Source organism: Trichosurus vulpecula, chromosome 8 (assembly GCF_011100635.1).
Source record: "Trichosurus vulpecula isolate mTriVul1 chromosome 8, mTriVul1.pri, whole genome shotgun sequence".
NCBI lineage: Eukaryota > Metazoa > Chordata > Mammalia > Diprotodontia > Phalangeridae > Trichosurus > Trichosurus vulpecula.
The window spans coordinates 21,174,112-21,197,374 of record NC_050580.1 but is presented as its reverse complement, the minus strand read 5'-3'; positions in this window follow the sequence as shown (position 1 = coordinate 21,197,374).

Genomic DNA, 23,263 nt, shown 5'->3' with positions numbered 1-23,263 from the left:
TACATCCCCTGGTCCAGGATAACTTCACCCTTTTTGTGTCTTGGCCCACTCTGGCAATGTCTGCCGAAACCTGTGGACCCCTTCTCAGGAGGAGGTTTTTTAAACCACCTAAAGAAATGCACAATTTCTGTTACAGGTTACTGAAGAAAGAAAAAAGATGCCATTTTTTCCCATCCAAGACCATGGACCCCCCAAAATCTAGCCACAGACTCCCTGGGGGTCTCTGGAGCACAGGTTACAAGCCCCTGCTCTAGTCTCTCACATAGTTTATAGATGAGAAAACCAAGAGCCACAAAGGCTGGCTCAGCCATCCCAAGTGACCAAGGTAGCATGTGGCAGGGATGGAATTTGGGGCAGGCCTGACTCCCAGGGCAGGGAGTGCTCTTGGCAGCCTAGCTGCTTTGTTAGCTCCTCTCCACCTTTCAGCCATCAGCCCTGAAGTGAGTTTCTGAACAGGACCTCTTGTGTTCTGGCCCTTCCTCCGGGATGGATCTCTTCTGAAGTCAGTTCTACGTTTACCAAAGAAACCCTGGATTATACCACCAGGCCACTCAACCCGAGAAGCTGGGAAGGCTGGGAAGAAGGGATCCTGCTTGAATGTTCACCTGTGTCCACAAGCAGCCAGAGGCAGGAGGAAAATGGCTTTCCAAGTCTCACCAGCCAGTGCCCAGGGTCTGCTGGCAGCCCAGGCCCGAGTGGGATCAGTGATCCCTTTTAGGCTGACCTCCATGTCAGTTCCATGGGTGGGAGAACTCTCCAGTAAACAGAGTGAAGCCCTCAGAGGTTGAGAAAGGAACAGTAACAAAAACACTACCAGACCAAGACACTCAATGAAAGCCACTTCCTCCATAGCTGTGGGCTGATGTAACCTTCAGGGTCAGCATAGTTGAGACAGGAGTTTGTTTCCAGCCTCCCCACAACCTCCCTGTTGGCATGAAGGGGAAGGCATTCTAGCAACTCTCTGTGTTCGTGGTTGTAAACAGAGATGGGAGGCCTCTGGGTCTTCTGCTCGGACTCCACAGGCAGGTGTTCCCTCGAAGGCCCACGTGTATCCCCTCAGGAAGAGATGGATGAGTGGTTGGGACCAAGGCCAAGGGAAGATAATGAGACTGTGTGTGTCCTCAGGCACCGGGGCCCTCTCAGTAACCCTCCCAGGCCTTGGACATGGACTTCTGGATTTGGTTACCAGGAGCTGTAAGGGACCGCTGTAACAAAATCAATGTGAAGGTGCTTCTCCAAGTCATAGAAGCCTAGCTCTGCAACTGCAAGGGACCTCGGAGGTCACCTAAGTCCAACCTCCTCATTTTACAAATGAGGAAACTGAGGCCCAAGAGAGCAAAGTTACCTGCCTAATACTAGACAATTATATGGCAGGGAGGGGCCTTGGCAATCATGGGAGCAGAGATTTGAAGCTGGATGAGACCTCTGACACCATCAAGTCCAGCCTCCTCGTTTTATTTTATTTTATTTTTAGAAAAGATACAGTAAAAAGAGCTGGCGCAAAACATCCCCCCTCCCCAACCTAGGGTGTCTTCTCACACAGATCAATACACACAGCGTCCATGGGGAAAATAGGCCTGAATGTAAGAGTATGATGGCTGTGAGGGCAGAACCCATGTTGGCAAAGGTAAACTCACAATTCCTCGGGTACTCTCACTATACAGATGAGGACAGAGAAGAAATAACTTGGCCAATGTCACACAGGCAGTGTCAGAGACAGCCCTCCAATTAGGGTCCTAGAACTCCAAACTCGGGCTTCTCCCACTGATTCACTCGACCTCTCTCCTAAGAGCTGCCATTTATATGGCACATTGAGGTTAAGAAAGCACTTTACATATATCACCTCAGCCCTGGGAGGGAGGTGCTCTGAAGCCCATTTGCTAAAGCTACAAACTATAATTCATCCACATCTGCTCACCATTTTTAATCATGAAGCTTAAAGATTAAGCCATGTGCCCATGTATGTTCACACGCAGTCTTCTCCAGGCTAAACATCCCCACTCCTTTTTTTTTCCCATCCCCAGTTCTTTCAATGAATCCTCGCATGACATGGAATCAAGGACCTTCACCATACCTGTTAGACACCCTGGACGCCCTCCAGTCTCTCAGCATCCCATCCTGCAGCAACAGGACTGAACCCAATACTTTAGCTGTGGTCTGATAGGGCAGAGGATCATCAGACTATGACATTTCTGGAGGCGATAGCGCTCAATGAGGCCCAAGATCAAATCAGCTTTCAGGGCTGCTTCATCCCATTGTTAATTTATACTGCGCTTGAAGTCACCACAACCCCAAGATCTTTTTCTAGCTAATTCCTGCATAACCCCTATCTTGTAATACTGATTTCTTGGACCCAGGTGTAAGACTTTTACATTTAGTTCTATTGAATTTCATCTGTTATATCTAGCCCAATTTCAGGATCTTTTGGGATCTTCTGTCATTCAGTTGTGTTAGTTATCCCTCCAAGCTTTGTGTCATCTGAGAATTTGCTGAGCACACCGTCTCTTCCTTTATCTAAGTTATTGATAAAAATGTTAAACACTTCAGGACTAAGTATAGATCTCTAGAGATTTGGAGCTAGATGAGACCTCTGACACCATCAAGTCCAGCCTCCCTCATTTCATTTTATTTTATTTTATTTTTAGAAAGGATATAGTAAAAAGAGTTGGTACAAAACATCCCCCACCCCCAACCTGGGGTGTCTTCTCACACAAATAAATACACAAACATAGATCCCTAAGATACTCCACTAAAGACCTCTGGCCAATTGATATTTAATAATAAATGACCTCTCATTCAGCCATTTGTGAATCCATCTGATATTATCTAACTCAATTTCCTCATCGACTTTGTTGCCAAATATTTCGTTAAAAATAATTGTAACTGCTGGCTCGAAGGTCATTTGCATAAAACTCTCCTCTTGGTGGAGGTTGATTACTCAATGATCCTTGACTTCCTGGAGGACAGAGTTGTTGAAAGTTTGAAAGAAGAGAGAGGCTGATCTTCTGGCTTTCTGCTCTGAAAGAGAAAACACATGGTCCCAGGCTCTCTTCAGGTCCCTGAAGGGTAAAAAAGATTCTAGGTCAAAGCTGACATATAGGGAAGCCAGCAATCTCCATCATGTCAGCTTCTACCTTGGCCTTACAGGGATTACACAGGTCAATTATATCTATCGCATTCCATGTAAAATAATAATAATAATAAATGGGCTTGGGTTAATATGCCCTAATTGTGATGGAGCCAGTCTGGCTCTTTGTTATTACTGCTTTAAAGAAAGGTTCCCCATTAATGCATTGTTGGTGGAGTTGTGAACTGGTTCAACTATTCTGAAGAGCAATTAGGAACTATGCCCAAAGGGCTATAAAAATGTGCATTCTCTTTGATCCAGCAATATCACTACCAGGTCTCTATTCCAAAGAGATCATAAAAAAGTGAAAAGGACCCACACGTGCAAAAATATTTATAGCAACTCTTTTTGTGGTGGCAAAGAATTGGAAATTGAGGGGATGCCCATCAATTGGGGAATAGCTGAACAAATTGTGGCACCTGAATGTAATGGAATACTATTGTGCTATAAGAAATGATGAGCGAGCAGACTTCAGAAAAACTGGAAAAACTCATATAAACTGATGCTGAGTGAAGTGAGCAGAACCAGGAGAACATTGTACACAGTAACAGCAACATAGTGCAACTAACTTTGACAGGCTTGGTTCTTCTCAGCAATACAATGATCTAAGACAATTCCAAAAGACTCATGATAGAGAATGCTATCCACATCCAGAGAAAGAACTATGGAATCTGAATGCAGATTGAAGAAGATTATTTTCTCTTTTTTGTTTGTTTTTTCTTTCCTGTGGTTTTTCCCTTTTGTTCTGATTCTTCTTTCATAACATGACTAATGTGGAAATACGTTTAATATGATTGTACACGTATAGATGTATAGCCTGTATCAGATTGGGGAGAGAGAAGGGAAGGGAGGGGGACAAAATTTGGGACTCAAAATTTTATAAAAGTGAATACTGAAAATTAAAAATAAATCATTTTATTTTTTAAAAAAGAGAGGTAGCCTATCCTTTTCATGAAATATTCTAGAATTTGCTCAAGAATCAAAGTCAAGATCACTGGCTCACAGTTTGCAAACTGTACTCTCTCCCCCCACACTTTTTTTAATTGTGACAACCGTCCTCCAGTCCTGTAGGACCTCTCCTATTCTCCATAATCTTTCAAATATCTCAGCAATGACATTCACTCACCCTATCAATAATAGCTCAAGTTTTATAACATTTTAAAGTTTGCAAAGAACTTCAGAGCTATGATCTCATTTGATCCTACTACCGTTGGGAGGTAGGTGCTATTATTATCCCATTTTATAGATAAAGAAACTGAGGTTCAAACGGATTATCTGACTTGCTCAATATCACACAGGTGGACATTTTCTGAGGTGGGATTTGAACTGAAATCTTCCTGACTCCAAGTATAGTCTCTGTACTCAAGGCTATAGTTCATTTGAGCCATGTCTTTTGAACTCACCAAGGAAAGCTAAGTGCTCTCCTATCTGTTTCACTCCTTACCTACATTACTTCTTGTTCACCATCTGGGGTCTGTCATTTCAAGCCACCGTCTTGGCTCCACCACCACCACCACCCCCCTCCCAGGGTCTGTCATTTCTAGGACAAAGTTCTTCTTGGCAGAGAAAATGGGAGTAAAATTAAAAGTGAGAATCCTCTGTGGTATCAGTGATGACCCCGATCCCCAGTCCTATCCTTTCTGATGCCTCTTTTCCCCAACATAACTTTAAACAACAACACCTTTTTGGTTCTCCTTGTGTTTTTCCTGCAAACCACAACTTTTTTAGAGCTCTAGTATTCTGACACTATTTTCACCTGACCATGCCCCGCCCCTCTATTCGCCCTCTGGTACCTGTTCTGGTGACCAGCGTCCACATTTGCCCAAGTTGGTTGGTGAGTTCCCTATGCATCCTCAATGGTCTCTTCAGAAAACTCCCATTTTCTTCTCATCAGGATTGCTTCTTTTTGTGTCCTAAGAATTTCGTTCCACTTCCCATTCCCCTCGTCCTGATGTGCCCGGCACACAGGATCCTTGTAGCCTTCTGCTAATCCCTAAGAGACCTTTAAGGTCCATTCCAGCTCTAACTATAAGGTCTCTCTCCACCCAGTTCTTTGTGGGGCTGTGTGGCATTGTGGATGGAGTGCTGGAGTTGGAGACTAAGGACCTGGGCCAAAACCCCGCCTCTAAACCTTCCTACCCTGTTACTCTGGACGGATCAGCTACAGCCTCTGAACTTCATCCTCCTCATTTGTAAGAAGACGAATAGTGATTGTACCTGTATTTTCATTGGTATATGGAACTCTCTCTTCCAGTAGAGTCAGCACCTTCGCAATTTGAGAACTGACTGGATCCTCAGTGTCAAACTCAAAGAGAAATGGGGCCACTAAACTGTACACAAGCATCCCTGCAGCTGCATATTAGAAAAGCACACATTAACATCTATGCCATACTGTATTTTTATTTTTGTCATTAAATACTTCCCAATTACATTTTAATCTGGTTCCAGTCACTCAAGAGTATTGCGGACTATGTGTTGAACACATCTGGCCTCAAGCCCTGAGAGGTGAAGTGATTTTCTAGGGCCACACAGCTAGTATGTCTCAGAGGTGAGACTAGACCCAGGTATCCCTGACTCTAAGGCTGACTTTCTGCCTAGAAGCAATCCCGGTGCTCTGGGGTAGGAACTCCCATTCTGAGCTCCCTCACTGGGCAGAACACTCACATTTCTCCAGAGTGTATTTGTTGTGGTTGTTATCAGGGATCTATGATTTAAAAATGAACAACCCCAGAAATGCGTTGGAAGTTAGATATCTGAGTAAGTAACAGCGAGTGAGTAGAAGAGCAGGTGTGGTAAAAATAGTGTCAAAGGTAGTAAAGCTTTTAAAAAGCTGAGGTTTGCAAGAAAAGCAAAAGGTGCGTTGTTTTTAAAGCTATATTGGCAATTATGTACTGGCAATTAGGTCAATTAGCAGGTGAGAGGGAGACCATTGGCCTAAATGGGAAAGGGCCTAGAAAAGCGGGATCAATCCAAACATTTCATTGGGATAAACAAGTCCAGGGAATAGGCAAAACCAAGAACTTGGGGTCTGGGCAACCTTCTGAATCTAGGGCCAACCCAGGTTTAAAAAAAATCAGCTAAGTTTGTCTCACTTCATAACAAAACACTAGGGTTTCTATGATACTCCTTATTCTTCACTCCTGTGTACCCTCAAAGAACTGCTCTATAAATCGAGGCCATGTTTCCCAAAGAATAAATGAGAGTGTAATTACCTTCCATAGTAAGATTGACAATTCTAGTGAAAAGAGCTCACAAAGAAGTGTCATGTGGAAAAGAAAGAGAAGTCAGGGGAGAGCTGCTTTCTAACCTTACCTTAAGTTATAATGATAATAAATAAACAAATAAAATAAATAAATAATTTGAAAATAATAAATAAAATATAATAATAAGCGTGAGCAAGTCTCCTGACCTCGAGAAGCCTCAATTGTAAAAGAAGTCCCACAGACCCTAGTCTGCCCATTGGTACGAGGACTTGTGAAATCCCAGATGAAGGCCAGCTCTTCCTGGCTCTATGATGTAGTGGAAAGAGCCTGGGGATGAGAAGCAGAAGGCCTGGTGTCTAATCCAACTCTACCGGAAACCACATGGCCCTGGGCAATTTGCGCCATCTCTGACTTTCATTGTTCAAAGGAGAGGGCTGAATAGGAGCATCTTTCATTTCCCTTGGATTTCTAAGATTGTAGTCAACAAATAACAATAATCATACACAGCGTTTATATGGTGGTCTAAGGTTTGCAAAGCACTTTTCAGACATTATCAACGGTCATAGGATTTAGAGGTGGGAGGAGCCTTAGAGATTGAGGGACCATAGTACCACAGATTTATAGCTGGAATGGGCATTAGAAGTCATCTTATTCAGCCCTTCCATATGACAGGTGAGGAAATAAAGACCCAGAAGTGGGACAGGATGTGCCCAAGGAATAAATAGCAGTCAGGATTTGAACCCAAGGTCCATTTTATCCAAACCCAGTATTATTTTCCCTATACTCTGCTGCATCCTGATTGCTTAGAAGAGTTGATGAACCTTCCAGAGGTGCCCAGCTGGCAATCAGAGAAGAGATGGCACAGCTGTGGATCTGTGAGTAAAATGGATGTGAATACTGATGCCCTTTGCAGAAAGAGCCATATATAATGCCTAGCAGAGTACTGTGGATGTAGCAGGCACTGGTCCCACATCCACTGAATGAAAGCCTCCATGTGAGCAGCAATCCATCAACAAGTCTTTATAAGCACTATTGGGGGCAGCCAGCTCCATGCCCTGCCCTTCCTTTTGGAGATCTTCTGCAAAGCAGCCCCAGGATCATTTGAATAACTGAGCCCATCTGCCCCCAGAGGAATGTGGGGGGCAGAAAGACAAGCTGGGAGGGAGCAAGGGATGTTCCCCGGGACCCTAAATCCACTGTCATGAGTAGGAGCTGTAGTGCTCAGAAGGTCTGGAGATACAAATCACCTGGGAGGTGTAGAGTGCAAGGGTCCCCACATCTTTCCCCATGTACCTAGTACGGGAGGCCTCAGGCGCTATGTCTCCAAATCGCTTAAGACTATTGCAGTTGTGTCTTTCTGAGCTGCAAAGCAATGCTCAGATACTGGTTCCATACCGGGCCAGGTCAGGGAGTTGAACCCCTGGGGAAAAGTAAGAAAATCTGCTAGAAGGCAGAGAAGTGTCTGGAATGAGGAGCAGAGCCCAGATGGGAAATGGGCACCATCTGCTGGAAGAGAGGTGAACTGCAGGAAGTAGCAGAGGCACGAGAGAGAGAGAGAGAGAGAGAGAGAGAGAGAGAGAGACAGAGAGACAGAGAGACAGAGAAACAGAGAGACAGAGAGACAGAGAGAGAGAGACAAAGAGAGACAGAGAGACAGAGAGAGACAGAGATGGAGAGAGAGACAGAGACAGAGAGAGAGAGAGAGGGAGGGAGAGAGAGAGAGAGAGAGAGGACAGCAAAATAAGAGAGAAGAAGGAAGCATCGATTTTGAGGTGGGGGGTCTTTAGAGGTCAACCACTCCAACCCCCTCACTTTACTGATGAGGAGCCTGAGGTTCGGGCAGTGGTGGTGAAATGATTTGTCCAAAGTCATCCAGCCATTCAGTGACCAAGCTGGAATTTGAACTCAGGCTCTTTGACTCCAAGTCTTGTTGGGAGCACTGACAGGAAGCACTGTCTCCTGCTGTACTTAGAGGAGAACTGCAGGAAACAAGCCACAAGGCACAAAAGGAGGAGTGATAGAGGGGAGCTCCCAGTCAAGAAATCCAACCCAACAGGCCACTACTGCAGCTCAACCCAGACTCATGTGTCTCTGGGGGAGGGGTGCTCACCAGGGGGAGTTTACTTCCTAGAAACTTTCATTTTGATAAGCTGAGTCCTAGCTGCTTCACTGACTTGAAAATAAAACCATTCATATTTTTAACCTTGCAAAACCACATGTGCTTTTAAGGGGAACTTGTGGTTACATTTGGGAAGTGCCAGATATGGACATTCTCATAAAGGTAATGGCAGTGAGCCACAGAAGGAAGCGTTCCCCAAAGCGTACTCAGGCCTGTTGTGTCAGGAGCTGACCTCTGACACAAAAAGTTAAATCTTATTGTATAATCACTGTTGTGTTTATTATCATCATCTTTTTCTCCCATTATACCCTTGTTCCCTCTCAAAACAGACATAATGAAATGATTGTGAATATTTAGGAGGAGGGCTAGTGTTCAAATCTGTGATTTTATGAATGAATAAATAAATATTAAGTTTAATTGAATGTACTAAGTGATTACTGTATACAGAACACCGCCAAGTACTGGGGATATAGATTTAAAAAGTAAACTCCCTGCTTCTCAAGAAGCTCACATTCTAAGATAGCTGAAAGGTACCAGCCCTAAGTCAGATGGAAAGGTCCCATGGTCCTTAGGGTGCAGCAGCAAAGCAGTTGGTAAGGCCTCTTCTTGTGGGTGTAACTTCCAATGTAGAAGCTTCCAATATAGAAATTCCCTCTACCAATGCAACTTTCAATGTGGAAACTCCCTCCACCAATGCAAATCAACAACTCCTTGGTAACTTTTAGTCTGAGAGAGCTGCCTGGGGCACAGTTAATATCATAGGCAGGTCTTTCTGATACCAAGACCAGCCCTCTATCCACTATATCATGTTACTTCTCATCTGATACACAGGATGAATTCTATAAGAAAGGAGAATCAGTGAGTTGTTGATCGTGGAAGATAGGGTGCATGGCCAAGAGTCTTTATTCACAGAACAAGTCAGATGAAGAGAGATGGCAACAGAAAATTGAATCAAAATCTCTTAATCAGAGCCTTACTGAACTGGCTTATTTGGGAGATTCACTCTTTTGGAAACTTTTGAAATCCCAGATGTCACATCCAATCAGTTGTTTCAGTGGAGACAACAGTCTGGATTGTGAAATCAGCTCCTTCCAAGATGAACCAGCAATTTTCCAGCCCACAGAAATGTTTACCCTCAGGAAGGGCATGGAGAGCCAGAGAATCGAAAACAGCATCTTTGGTTCTCACCAGCCCAGGAATGCCATCCATGTGGCAAACAGCTCTTTGCAAAGATGCTATCGTTAGCCAACAAACTGAAATATCTACTGTGGAAAACACTCTATGGCTGCTGCAGTTACATTGACCTGGAGAAAGGAATCCTTCTAGACCCTGGTCCTGAACCATTCCTGAAAAACTTCACCACAAAGGGGACAAGGTGCCACAAGGTAGAAAAATCTGATTAGATACTCACTGGCATCTGGCCCCCAGATTCGCCCATGGGATTTGTGTATGGTGGTTTTGTGCTTTTCCTGTATAGCCAAGATCTTCACTGAACTTGGCTCAGTCCCTCATAGTTTCTAAAATCCCAAGCACTGAGTCTGGAGTCAGCAAGTCCTGATTTCAAATCTAACCTCAGTTACTTCCTGGTTGTATGACCCTTGGCAAGTCACTGAATTTGTATCTTTCTTATTTCCTCAATTGTAAAATGGAGATAATAAATAGCAGCTAATTCACAGGGTTGTTGTGATGGTCAAATGAGATAATATTTGTAAGTACTAAACATGGTGCCTAGCACATGGTGGGCCCTTGATAAATGCTTGTTTCCTTCCTTTCTGCTCTGAGTGTATAATTCTATGACTGGATTTTTGTTTCTTAGTCATGAAAGAAGATCTAGTAAGAGAGAGCAAGTGAATGATTCAGCTCAATGGAAATATTGTACCACCAGCCAGCTAGCCAGTCAGTCAGTAATTCAGCCAGTCAGCCAGCCAGCCAGTCAGCCAGCCAGCTGGTCAGTCAGTCAGTCAGTCAGCCAGTCAGTCGATCAGTCAGCCAGTCAGTCGATCAGCCAGCCAGTCAGTCAGTCAGCCAGCCAGTCAGCCAGTCAGTCAGCCAGTCAATCAGTCAGCCAGCCAGTCAGTCAGTCAGCCAGTCAGTCAGTCAGCCAGTCAGCCAGCCAGCCAGTCAGTCAGCCAGTCAGCCAGTCAGCCAGTCAGTCAGCCAATCAGTCAGCCAGTCAGTCAGTCAGTCAGTCAGTCAGTAGGTCAGTCAATTAATGAGCATTTCTTGAGTCTTTACCATGTGCCAGGCACTGGGCTAAACACTTGACAGACAAACAAAGTCAAAAACAGTCCTTGCCATCACAGAGCTCACATTCCAATAAGGGGGACGACAGGTAGAGAGCTGGGCATGTACAAGATACATGAAAAATGTTAGGGGAAAACCACAAGGTGTGAGGTGATAGAATAGAAATATCATACTTCACGTGGACCATCTAAACTTTCTCCTTTTACAGTCTCTCAGGAATTAGTGCAAAATAGACTTGGAGGTGCCAACGTGAATGCTCTGACACTGATTTAGCATAAGGAGTATAGGCTAAAAGAACAAATTGCTTGAGGACAAAGGAGATGAAGTTGGGGTTCATATAGGTCAACTTAGTGTCATTGATATCATGTGGAATGGGCAGGGAAGGCAATCCCCAGATTTCCAGTCATCCCACCTGAGGCTGGTCAAAGGGAGGTTGGCACAAGAACCCACCTTCACAAGGCTTCCTTCCCCTTCTTGAACTCTGGTTTGTCCCAAGGACATATATCGATTAGGTCTAGAAGCATATAAATTGTGGCCATGATAATATGATCTTCTAATCAGGAGAAACCAATTACGAGAAATAATTATGTGAAACATTTGTTGGCCTAGGGGATATGATCACAGTAAATCTCCCTGTCTGAGGGAAATCCAAATAGGATCCATTCCCACCCCTCCCCTAAGCCTCAACTATCAATGGAAGAAAGATGGCGCCTCTAAACCACTATGTCCAAAGAGCTATAAAAATGTGCACGCCCTTTGACCCAGCAATACCACTTCTAGGGCTGTATCCCAAAGAGATCGTAAAAATGGGAAAAGGACCCACATGTACAAAAATATTTATAGCAGCTCTTTTTGTGGTGGCCAAGAACTGGAAATTGAGGGGATACCCATCAATTGGGGAATGGCTGAACAAATTGTGGCATACGAATGTAATGGAATACTACTGTGCTACAAGAAATGATGAATGGGAAGACTTCAGAAAAGCCTGGAAAGACTTATATGAACTGAAGCTGAGTGAAATGAGCAGAACCAGAACACTATACACAGTAAGCACACTGTACACATTGTGTGATGACTGACTTTGATAGACTTAGCTCTTCTCAGCAATGCAAGGACCTAAAATAATTCCAGAAGATTCATGATGGAAAATACCATCCACATCCAGAAAAAGAAATATGGATTGGAATGCAGATCGAAGCAACTATTTTCTTGTTTTGTTTTATGTTTTTCTTTCTCATGGCTCCTCCCATTTGTTCTAATTCCTCTATACATCATGACTAATGTGACAATACATTTAATAGGAATGTATATGTAGAGCCTATATGAGATTGCATGCTGTCTTGGGGAGGGGGAAAGAAGAGGGGAGGGTTTAAAACTTATGGAAGTGAATGTTGAAAACTAAAAATAAAAAGGATCCGAACCTCTTATCAAATCTTTTTCCACACAGGCATTAATCATATGAACAGGGAGACTGGTAGCCAAAGGATTTATGTTCATAATCAGCCCCATGAACATTCATGATATCAGGGGAGAATATGATCAAGGAACGAGCAGTAGCAGCTAGAGGGTCAGACCTCTGCCTCACCTTTCTTTTCCTCCCTGACTGAGCTGAGAATAATCTGGGGCCAGTAGCAAATGTCCTACAGTTCTGAATGCTACCATCCTGAAGTCAAAGTCTACCAAAGTCCCAGAGGAAGGGGAACTGGGAAGCCAGCATTCAGAAATGACAAAGACTGCCCAACTTCCCACACAGCACACAAAATGGAAGGTCTGCTCTATCTTTCCTACAAGTCCCAAAGACAGGTTCGAAAAGATGGCACCAAACAGATGAACTCTGAGACAGTTTATTTGGCCCCTTCTGGAGTCTGTGTTTCAGATGCAGTGCTCTTTGGGCAGGGGCCAAAGTATCCTTGCCTAGAGTCTCTACCCGCTTAAGCCCATTTCCCCTGCCACACATACATACACGCACACACACACACACACACACACACACACACAATGCTTCTTTTTTCAGCTTTAAAACTGTTCCCAGTCTTGCCCCAACCTCTCTTTCCAGCTTCACTGGACATTCCTCCCTGTCCCACACTCAATAGTGAAGCCAATCTTGCCTCTCTGTTCTTCACAGTCTCCATGCCTTTACATTGGTTGCCCGTCATGCCTGAGATGTTCTTACTCCTCGTTTCCGCCTCAAAGAATCCTCGTCTGTCAAGACAGAGCAGAAGCACCACCTTCTATCATCAACCTTTCCTGATCCTTTCGACTGTTTTCACCCTCCTTCTCAAGTGACCTTGCATTTATCTGTAATTCATTCTGTTTCTCTTTATTCTGAATGTACTTATGTAATCGCTTCTTACTTCTCCCTTCAGAATGTAAATTTCTTTCTAGTAGGAACTGTTTCATTCATTCTATTTGTAGTACAGTTCCTGGCACACAGTTGGCACTTAATAAATACTTTTTAATAACTGTTTGACTGATCACACTAGCAAAGCCAAATGTTTAATTTGCATATCTGATGGCTAGAAGTTTGCACAGAAAGTTGAGGGTTCTTCCTTCCATTTACTAGAGCTTGCCCTTCTACTCTTTTCTTGTCCTCTCCTGAGATGGCCCTTGTCACTGCCAATGCTAACCCTTCTACTTGTGCCTTTGATCCCTCCCATTGCATCCAGCACATCATGTCATTGATCATTTCCTCCCTCTTTTTCTCACATCTTCCATCACTAGCTACTCATGAGCCCCTTCTCCAATACCCATAAAGCCCTAGATCCCTCCCACCTTTCAGAATCCTTTGTCTGGAAGTTGCTCATCTCTTAAGCTACTTCCTTAAATCTCTTCTCTTTTACTGTTAAAACCCTGGAGTCATTTGCATGGTAGGAATCACAGCCCTGTCTTCTACTGACTTCTCAGCCTGGCTTTTGACTCAACTATTTAACTGAAACTTATTTTCTCATGAAATGAAACAGGAGAGGTGACCTGGAGATCTATAAAGGATAGCCGCAAGGATCTCCAGGAAGAATGGAGTGAACTTGAAGAGAGAAGCGGTTGCTGAGTGGTGGGAGCAGAAGGATGATCTGAAAGTGGCAGTGAGGAGAAAAGATATGCCAACGACTCTTCCTGACCTAAGTGTCAGAGATGAGGCTGGCATTTGTGGGGGGCAGAAAGAAAGAGCCATTAGTCCTGGAGAGAACGTAGAAGGGCATTGGTCCTTTTCTGGAATGAAGGATGAACCACAACAGGAAGCAAGAAATGAGTGTCTTCAAGAGAAAGCCAAGTTTCAGGGAGTGCCAGAAGATGGGAAAGACAGGAGAAAATGAGGTGTAGAATAAAAGGGAATTTGCTAACCACAGAGGAAAGCTCCAGAGGGCAAAGAAATATAACGGCTGGGAAAGGTAGGGCTAAATCACATAGAGATTAGAGTGTGGGGAGGGATAGCAAGGTAAAGGGATCTTGACAGCAAGGGGGGACAGGAAAAATTATTGTATTGTGGGTAAAATGGTGGGGGGGATGGAGGCAGCTCATATTAATGCCTCCTCTCCATCCTGCTCCCTCACTCTCTTTTGGGCTGCCTTCTCCACAAACCCCCAAGGGGGCACAGGCCATCAAGGACCACAGCTAGGAAGAATTGTTGTTTGTCCTTCATTCTCAAAGAGAACCGATGACATCATTGGAAGGTGATGTCTGGACTTGCAAGTGAATTGGATTTAAGTGAGGGAGGCCTGTGAAAAGTCACCAGCCTCACTCTCTCCTCCACAGTCATCTGGATCCAGTGGCAAGATACAGATTGGCACCATTGCAGATGGGCCCAAATGCAGTGGGAGGCTTTGGCCTTTTTAAGCTAAGGTCTTTTCCCTGATCTCAGCTTGTCTGAGGCTACACTCATTCTGTGATTAAGGTTAGGTAAGAAATGAGGCAAAAAATGGCTTCTTCTGCTTACTCAAAAAAAATCAATCTGGGAAGGAAAGACCCTGAGGGTTTCTGGCCAGAACAGAAATAATTTCTATTTACACTCACTCTGAGATATCAAAACCCAAATCATGACCAACAGAGGCTGGCCAATCAGTGAGAGCCAGAGTGATGTGGGTTTAAGGCACACTCAAGTAGCTCCATTTGAATCCCAATGGGCCTTACCAAAGCCTGGTTTTTCCTGGACTCTATTTCAAGAGCCAGGAAGAATGGTTCCCCTCTCTAGACTCTTTACCCATGCAGGAAATGGAGCCCCTCTAGATGTCAGTACCTAAAACAAATCTCTTGTTGGCTAGGACTCTGCCCAAAGCAAAGACGTGACCATATCACCCTCCTGCTCAAAAGCGATCAGTAGTTCCCTATTACTTCCAGAATAGAACACAAACTCCTCAGCCCAGCATTTAATGTCTCCCACAATCTGGCACAAACCTACCTTTTCAATCTCATTTCATATTAATCCTCTGTGTGCTGCACAACCCAGCCACGCTGATACCCTGAAGTGAGCTGTTTGCCACCTCCTCCAAGAAACCTTTACCGATCAACCTGAACCTCCCAATTGCTACTTCTCTCTCCTCCAATTACTTTGAATGTCCCTGTCTGTATAAAGGCACACCTTTGCTTTGTTGTGCTTAGCAGATATGGAGGGCTTTTGTTTTATTTTTACAAATTGAAGGTTTGTGGCAACTCTGCATCCCACAACTCTGTGGCACCATTTTTCCGAAAGCATGCACTCACATCATGTCTCTGTCATATTTTCGTAATTTTCTCATTATTTCAAACTTTTCCCCTAACTATTACATCTATTATGGCGATCTGTGGTCAGAGAGCTTTGATGTTACCACGGTAATTGTTTTGGGGCACCACAAACCTCACCCATACAAAACAGTGAACTTAATTGATAAATGTTGTGTGTGTTCTGATGCTCCACTAACTGGCTGTCCCCATCTTTCTCCCTCTCCTTGGGTCTTCCTATTCCTGAGATACAATATTGAAATTAGGCCATTTAATAATGGCCTCTGAGTGTTCACATGAAAGGAAGAGTCCCTCAATGAGGCAAACACCACTGTTGTCTTATTTTAAGAAATAGCCACAGCCTCCCACCCTTCAGCAACCACCACCCTGATCAGTGAGCAGCCAACAATATTGAGGCAAGACCCTCCCTCAGCAAAAAAGAATATGATTTACTGAAGACTCAGATGATGGCTAGCATTTTTTTAGCAATAAAGCATTTTAAATTAAGGTGTGTACATTATTTTCTTAGACATAATCCTATCGTACACTTAATAGATTACAATATAGTGTAAACAGAACTTTTCCATGCACTGGGAAACCAAAAAATTCATGTGACTCACTTTATTGCCATATTTACTTTATCGTGGTGGTCTGGAATGGAACCTTCAATATCTCTGAGGGATGTCTGTACCACTTCTATTCTCCCCTCCCATCCCCTGCAAAATATAAGCCCCTTGAAGGCATGATACTGGTATCCTCAGCACCTAGCACATGCCTTAAACACAGTAGGTGGTTAATTAATGCTTACTGAATTGTTGTGAACTAAAGAATAGGAGAGTCACTCAGGTGTTGATAACTCTCATTGGAGGAGGAATCCTATTCAATGAGATTCCTAAATCTTTCAACAAACAAGCCTTAGGAATTATAGTTATAACGAAATGACAATTTTTTTTTCCTTAAGTTCCCTGGGCCTTTTTTTTAACCCTGAAACTGGAAGGTCTGGGAGTTTAGCTGCAAATTCCTCAAGAAGGAAGTCACTCTAATTCCCCAAAGGCAGGCAGAGGCCACCAAGTTGATTAGTAACTTGACAGCAGTGAAATCTAATACTAGCTTTGTTATTAATTTCCTGTGTGACCTCGGGTGTCACATGACCCGCCTGGGGTCCAGCCTCTTAATCTGGATGAAGATGCTAGAATGATATGCATGTCAAAGTATCTCTCCCCTCTTTAATCATAAGGGGCAAGAATTAAATGCCCACGTGTGTAATCATGTATGATGAACTAGAGCTGAACGTGGTCCCTAGATTCCTAGGAGAGACTCATAGAAATAGCTTTGTGACTCAGTTTCCTTCCTTTTGCAATGGAGAAGGGAGGTGGTTTTGGAAGAAAAAATAGGAAGGCATTTTAAAATGGCATCCCAACGTGCGAAGAAGAAAGGGAAGACTGAGGTAGGACATGATCTCAGGGTACAGTTGGGAGCTCTGAAAATGAACAATTGAATTAAGCTCAGTGAATGTATTGGTTGGTTTTGCTGAGCTCCTCTTTCCCATTTAAAAAAAAAATCATTTGTTCCAAGGGGTTGACTCCCTAGGTAGAGGAAGGGGCAGAGAAGGGGAGGTTAGACAGGTACCTACAATAGGTGCTTCCACTGTCCCTCCTCTGTCTCTCTTCTTAACCCCTTACAATCTGGCTTCTGACCTTCTGGCCAAAACTGCTCTCTCTGAATTCCTAATGATCTTCTAGTTGCCAAATCCACTGGCCTTTTCTCCATCCTCATTCTCTCTGACCTCTCTGTGGCCTCAGACACTCTTGATCACCCTCTCCTCCTTGATGCTCTCTTCTCTCTCTGGGTTTTCAGGACACCCCTCTCAGCTGGCTTTCTTCCTCCCTCTGACCCCTGCTCCTCTGTCTCCCTTGCTGGATCCTCCTCCAGACTGCACCCTCTAACCATAACTCTAACCTCTTTTTCCTCTCCACTCCTTCACTCAGGAAAGTGCTCTTTCCTCAACTAACCAAGCTGAAGAGTCAGTGTTTCTTCCTTTATGTTTAGGTTATTATTGACCATTTACAATTTGGCAGGATATTGTAACAGATAATGTCTTGGTTTTTTACTTGTCCCACTATCCCAGGATTCTTTGTAATGATGGATTGGACAGCTGATTTAAAAATTTAAAAATTCTCTTAGAAAGTCTACATGGATGTACCTACAATATTTGAGAATGGTCATAAAATTCAACTCAACACAAAGGCAATGAGAGATGGAATGGTGAGAAAAGGGAAGAAGAAAGGGATAAGCATTTATATAGCACCTACTGTCTACCAGGTATTGTGCTAAGCGCTTAACAAATATTATCTCATTTGATCGCCACAACAAGCCTGTAAGGTAGATGCTACTGTTTTCCCCATTTTACAGTTGCTGAAACTGAGGCTAATAGAGGTTAAGTGACTTGCCCAGAGTCACACAGCTAGGAAGTATCTGAGGCTGGATTTGAACTCAGGTCTTTCTGACTCTAGGCTTGGCATTCCATCCACCGCATCACCTAGGTGTCCCTGAGCCTTAATGTCCATGAGCCTCAGTTTCCTAATCCACAAAATGGAGGGGGATGAAATAGATGACATCTGAGGTCTCTTTCAATTCAGATCTATGATCCTACAGCCTATATATCTATATGGTGTGGCCCTGAGCTGAGTCATAAGCTGCCTGGGGACAGGAACTGTTTTTGCTGTTGTCTTATATCCCCAGATCCTAACAAAAACACCCTGGCACTGAAAGTGGGCACTTAATCAATGCTTCTTAAATATATGCCTTAAACAGAAGAGTTTGATAAACCCCAGAACATTGCTAAAGAAATGAATGCCAAAGCATGAAGTACTATCTATGTGCCTATTGCTGTGCTAAGTGCAGGCAATGGAAATACAAGCAAACCAGGTATCCCTTGCTTTCAAGGAGCTCACATTCAAATAGGGGTCACCACACAGACAGAGTAGTAGTGTACAGGGAAGAGTGTTTTGGACAGGGAAGTCACAGTGATTGGAGTCATAGGACAATTAACTGAAGGAAAAAAGTCCTTTTTTGACAAAAGTGTTAGGAACAGGGAAAGCAGTTTGGCGGAAATGAATACTAGACTGTCATTCTACAGCACATACCAAATAAGCTCAAAATGGATACATAACTGATTACAAAAAGGTCAACCACTAAAAAAAATTTAGAAGAGAAGAACAAATACTTTTCAAAACTGTAACTGGCTAACAAGATTTAGAGAAGATAATATAAACAAGTTTAACTACAAAAAGGTTTTGCATGAATAAAATCAACAAAGAATTAGAGGAGAAATAGTAGAGTGGGGAAAATATTTGTATCAAATATCACTAATAAAAGTCTGATATCCAAAATATATAGCAAATTAATGCAAACATATAACAACAAAGACCCATTCTCCAGTAGGTAAGTGGTCAAAGGGTATGAATAATTTTCAAAATAAATTCTGTCAATGCAGAAATGTGTTTTGCTTAACTACGCATATTTCTTACAAGAGTTTTCTTCCCCCCGCCTCTCCCCGCCCCAGTGGTGGGGGTAGGAGGGAGAAAAATTAATTATTCTTACTCGAAAAAATAAAATTTAACTTTAAAAAGAAATGATTATAAAAAGTAAATTAATTTAGTTTTCCTGAAGAAAAAAATCCCACAGGGAAAAAAATGGGCTTTTAATGAAAAAGAAGAGTTTCAAGAATTCCTGATGAAAAAACCAGACCTGAGCAGGCACTTTGAAGTACAAACATAAGAGTACAGAGAGACCTAGAAGGGTAAATGTATTTGAGCAGTCAGGAGTAGCTATTGAGGGAGTTCATCATGAAAAACAGAGATCCTGGGGGTGGCTTGCATCTGTTCTCAGGGTTTTAAGAGGGGAAAGGGAGGGAAGAATAAAATGAAGAATGTACTAGTGTAGAAAGGAGGAAGAAGAGGGTAGAACTTGATTATTTCTCATAATTGGTGTGCATGAGAAGAATATTCAAAGATGAAAGGAGTGGGTATCAGAACCTCACTCTTATTTGAACCAAAAGAGGGATGAAAATGAGAGACAGAGAGAGAGAGAGAGAGAGAGAGAGAGAGAGAGAGAGAGAGAGAGAGAGAGAGAGAGAGAGAGAGAGAGAGAGAGAGAGAGAGAGAGAGAGAGAGAGAGAGAGAAAGTTTGGTATAAAAATACATCAAATTCAACTGTAAAACAAGTGCGGATGGAGGAAGGGAAGTTAAAGGGGACAATAATACCAAGGAGATAATAGTCACAAGCAAAATAAACTTCCTGAGCCTGAAAGGGGGGTGGGAAGTGGGGGAGAAAGGAATCAGGGACTGGCTGAACAAATTGTAATATATGAATCTAAGAAAATAACATTGCCCCGTAAGAAATGGCAAAAAGATAGCTGTGTGACCTTGGGCAAGTCACCCCCACCTTCCCTGCCTTCCTCCCTGAAAAAAAAAAAAGAAATGACAAAAAGAGAGGATTTCAGAGATTCCAGGGTAGTCAGAACAAGGAGAACAATTTCTATAAGGACAATAACATTACAAAGAAAAACAACTTTGAAAGATCAAAGCAATGAACTGCCACATTTCCAGAGGACCTTTAAGGAAGCAGATCATCCACTTGCTGACAGGAAGGTGATGCATACAAGGTACAGAGATGAACCTTTTTGGATATGCTCACCAGGCAGATCTGCTTTGTGTAGCTAGGCTTATTTGGGGCAAAGGTTTTTGCTTTTTTTTCCCTTTCTTTCTCTCAGTTAATTGGAAGAGAAAGAGTTGTCAGGGGAGAATGGTTAGCAATAATGATGCCCCAAAAAGAAGGCCTTTGTAACTTTAAAAAAATTTTGACAGAAGAGAATGAAGTTCAGAAGGAAAGATCTACCAACAGTACAATTTTGAAAGTACTGCGTAGAATTTATTTTCTATATGTGTATATATACATATACATTAGAGACAGGCAGATAAATAGGCAAAGTCTGGTGTATCACATGAGCTCAGAAGCTCTGAGGTCATTGATCTCTACAGTAGGCCTAAAGTCTATCAGGTGTTCATACTAAGTCATGAACCAATATGGTGACCCTCTGAGATTAGGAAACCACTAGGTTGCTTAAGGAAGGGTGAATTAACCCAATCAGAAACAGCAGATTTAAGCTTCTATGTCAATCTGTACTGGGGCTAGGTTGTGAGTGGTCATTGTGCCTCCAGTCTGAGCAAGAAAGAGAGACCCCAGACAAAAAACAAAAACAAACAAAAATGGTAGGAAATAAAGGTTTATAGTTTCATAGTGAATCCTCTTTTTCGTGTTCTACATGGATGGAAATGATTGTGTGTGTGTGTGTGTGTGTCTAAGCATAGAATTTAATTTTTTTGTTAAAACATCAATAAAATAATACTTTTTAAAAATAGAAACAGGAAAAGGTAGAAGAGCTGTCAGCTAGAATGTTGATAACTTAGTGGAGTTTCTTTGGAGATATCCCAAAATACACATGCATACACATACAGTAAACTTTTTAAGGAAGATGAACATTTATTTGTATAATGAGGAAAGCAATAAACATCTTGAAAGCATTAGCGATATATATAATCCTTTGATATATATTGTATCCTGGAGAGAGCAAAATATAAATACATTTGGACTACTTAACATAGTGTTAGCTGAAAACATAATCATTGGCCTAAACCATGCCAGAGGGAGAATAAAACATTGTATCTTAATGATGTCACCATCCAGATGAATAATGTGCTTTCATAATTAAGTTGCCATTAGCAATATACTATAATGGACTACAGATTTTTTCTTATCATTCATTGATCTCTCCAATCAATTTAAGATATTGCTTAGATGGTAAAAGCCTCATGAATTTAGAATCCACTTAGTCAGAATTTGTGAGAATTCACACAGGCAGGGTTAAATTGACATTTATACCAGCAATATCTAAGAAAAGGGATTTGCAATGCAAATTAAAATAAAGATTGAATAAGGTTTAAACTACTTTGGCACTAAGAAAAAGCTAATGAATGAGTAAAAAAAAAACATTAAGCTTAATAAATATGCTAAGAGCTGGGGATACAAACACAAAAGTGAAGACAGTCGCTGCCCTCAAGAAGTTTTATATTCTAACATGGGAAAACAGTACATAAAGGGGAATGGTGGCTAGGGAAGAATATTTTTGGCTTGGTGAGTAGGGCCATGGAGGAAGTATAGTGACACATTCTTTTCAGGAGCAATGGCAGACTTGAATTGGTTATGGTGCCAGAACTAGAAAGGGATGGGAGGGCAGGGAAGGACAAGAGCAGGCAAGGCAGCTTGACAATAATGCAGAGATGGTGGGGGAGCCAAGTAAAAGGCTTTCCAGGATTAAGGCAGTGGGAGTCCCACTGAACTCTATCCTGGTCAGACCACTGGTGCTGTGAGAAGCATTTGGAGATTTAGCATTTAATAGTCTGGCAACTATTAAGTACTGTCTTACTTTGAACTCTAGGGGCTTTGCTTTTTTATCTATAAAATGGCAGGGTAGGGGGGGTGGGGTGTGGATTAGATGACCTTTATGGTCCTTCTAGTTCAAAACACATGAACCTATGGTGTATTGTGTTCCATTCTGGGCACATTTTAGGAAGGATGTCAGTTAGCTGGAGATGATCAGGCAGAGGGCAACCAGGATGGCCAAGGGTCTCATGAGCATGTCTCATGAGAACAGGCTGAAGGAATTAGAAATCTCAGAAGAAATATGATTGCTGCCTTCCAGTGTCTGAAGGGTGGTCAGCCGGATGATGGCTTAGATTTGCTCTACTCAGTCTCACAGGGCAGTGGTTGCCTGGTAGAAATCAAAGAGAGGTAGCTGCAGGCATGTTATAAGAGGGGAAAGGGACTTTCCAACCAGAAGAGCTATCCGAAAGTGGTGTGGGTTGTGAGAGAAGGTGGGGGCTCTTCAAGCAAAGGCAGGAATGTTGGGCAGGTTCTTGTTCAGGTTTGGGCATACCTAGATAGCCTCTGCAGGTCCTTCTAGCTTTGAGATTCTGTGATTCTTAGATACATAAATGATCTTTCAAGTACTCATTCATTCATTCAAACACTTATTAAGCCAATCTATGGACAGTGCCCCAACTGAAATCTTCTTCTGATGACCAATTGTGCCAGAGGTGAGCTTCTAATCTGAAAGGCCATGCATGTTCAACCAAACTGAAAAGGTCTGAATAAGCCCCCAGTGGGTGTATCCACCAACTGAAGACTTTAGCTTGAGGCATTCACCACCAGAAGGTTGGCTACTAGATAGTGAAATTTTTGGCTACAATTGTTCATGAAAATCACAGGTTTAAAGCATGGAAGTGTTGCAATCTGCCTTGGTAGTGGGCATTCCAACATGGATGAAAACACACATAGACCTTCCAAAGTTTTGAAACATAATCTGTGTGTAATATGCTATGCTAAGTAGTGGAGGTATAAGCACCATTATTTAAGAATTAAAGCAGGTCCCTGTGCAATCTACTAGGCAATACGCAGCCTTATTCCAATTACTATGTTCTTGAGAGTAATAAAATTGTCATCCTATTAAAAATGAATAATGCAGTCTTATTAATTCAGATTAGTTTTCTCTCATTCTAATTACATTTTTTCTGTCCTTGGTTTCTATATTTCCGTGGTTTAGCAACCTCTCCTAAAGAATGCAGTGATTTCAGGGGACATAGGAAATTCACAGCCACAACTTTTCTAAATAAATTTAACTTTTACTTTCTTTCATTTTAAAAGCTAAATATGTGCTTTATAGCACTTTCAGGAGGGGGTGGGATAGAGTTCATCTAGCAAAATACAATAGGCAACCTCACAGGGCAATGGCTCAAGGGAAATAATATCAAATAACAC